General features: G+C 45.2%; 1 protein-coding gene across 1 annotated transcript in view; it reads right to left on the reverse strand.

Annotated features, from left to right (window-relative positions):
- Positions 1 to 1,955, reverse strand: part of LOC103607041 (chromosome unknown open reading frame, human C6orf118) — a 32,190-nt gene that overhangs the window by 8,620 nt on the left and 21,615 nt on the right. The gene's annotated exons all lie outside the window — the stretch shown is intronic.

Below are 1,955 nucleotides of genomic sequence, written 5' to 3' on the forward strand. Positions count from 1 at the left end.
CTCCAAAGAATGTCAGTATTTAAGGAGTACAGAAAGGAGAGGGAGATGTTAAGTGACTCACTGATAAGACTCATTTGTCATCAGTCAGCACAGTTAGATACTGATTAGAGTGTTAAAACTTAATATTTTTGAGAAAGAACAACCACTCCTTTTGGATGGGGAAAAAGACAAGTAGAAAGCTTGCTAATACTGATGCACAGATAATACACCTGATGCACATCATCGCCATTATTTAATTTTGCCTGATTTTGGAGAAGGGAAAATTTTGAAGTTAAGTTCTGAAATTTGGGGGTCTAGTTAAGCACATATGTGATGAACTGGCTGAGGGGGCGAAAATGGTCGTAGTTAAGCTTCTGCACAAAGTCTGAGAAAAAGAACAAAATGAAATCTTTGATCCCCACCTTCACCTAAGCTGAGGGCTGCAGCCCAAAACAATTACCTGAGGACAAGGAGGCCCAGTGCAGAGCAAGGCCAGTCGAGTGCCCTCCCAAAGTCACTCCTTTTTATCCGAAAGAAACACCTAAAGAGGAAGACTGAGGTATCAAAACGGGGGAAATTCCACAGGAAGTGTGTGTGTTGGAGAGAGGACTGAGTGAGAAATCTTTAGAAATAAAGAGAGGAGAAAAACAAAGTGTCTTCAGCAGAACTAAAAGAGTGAAGAAAGCCTGGCTAGAGTTCTGCTTCGTCTTTACTATTTTTATTTTTATTTTTTTTCCATTTTATTCTATTAGCGGTTAGCAATAAAACCCTTAATTTTTGGTTTTAAATGGTGGGCCTGTTTCAAGAGACAGTAAAGAAGCAGAAAAGCACCGAGCTGGGGCCCCACTCCACGGCCGTCCCTGGGAGGACCCCTACAAAGAACGAGCAGAGTGGTGCAGGGGCGAGGGCACCGGTCCACCTCTGAGCCCTGAGGAGGGATGAGAAGCAAAGCCCAGAGTCAGCCTGGCACAAAGAACTGGAGGGGTGGGGAAGCCACGGGAAACCCCTGCAGAGATGTCCAGCGTGATAAACGCAAGGCTGCTCCCAGGAAGGAAAGAGGGAACAGGCAGGAGAAAAGACAAGGACTCCAGCAATAACCTTTGAGGTCAAGTTCTGCTAAGAACTTCAAGCAGGTTAGATCTGTGGGTGTACCCTAAATGATGCCGAGAAAAAAAAAAAAGTATTCCAGCATGAGTCAGTGTTTAACACACTTGGAGGGAAAATGGCATTTGACTGAATCATGGGGAAACAGTAAAGATTCATGGGGAAGATACTTAGCTGAACTTATTTTGATTAATCACGTTCTAAATTGTGTGTCTAAACTTAAAATAATTTTGGTATCCATTTAATGCATAAATATTCATAAAATGTAATTAATTTCCCATGCAATGTGTGTTCTTCCTCACAAGTGATAAGAAGACGAGGAAGAACAAGCCAGCTAAGTGTAGGCTCTGAGATGCTGCTTTCCATGGAGCATCACGTTTAAGCATCACAACTGACCCAGGAAGTATGGTTGTCATCCCGACCTAACAGACAGCCGAGACTGACGCAGCTGAAATAACGACGCTGCACACCACATGAGAGCAAGGGTCCCCAGGGAACCTGGTGGAAGACTCTCAGCTCTCACCAGCTGTATTGCCAGCCAGGAGAGCAGGTCCAGCCTTAGCAGCACCTCGCTGTCCACCTGCCATGTGAGGTCGAGGGTGGACATGGACAGAGGTTAAGAACGTGCTTGCAAGATGGAGTGCATCCCAGATCTGGACAGCCTCAGAGACTGACTGCTGTCTATAAAAGCTTACTCCTTGAGATAGGAATAAAAAAGTAAAGGTTCTGAGAACCGGAAAGGACCACATCCTGGTCGCTGCTACCCTGGGAACCACCAGAGGCCATAGCCCCACTTACTGTTTCAGTCTCCTGTGGAGGTGCTGAGCAAGGGGTCACAGTTCCCCTCTATACATAACTTTAAGTCCTTCAAC

This window comes from Galeopterus variegatus, unplaced genomic scaffold, assembly GCF_000696425.1.
Source record: "Galeopterus variegatus unplaced genomic scaffold, G_variegatus-3.0.2 Scaffold7066, whole genome shotgun sequence".
NCBI classification, from domain to species: Eukaryota; Metazoa; Chordata; class Mammalia; order Dermoptera; family Cynocephalidae; genus Galeopterus; species Galeopterus variegatus.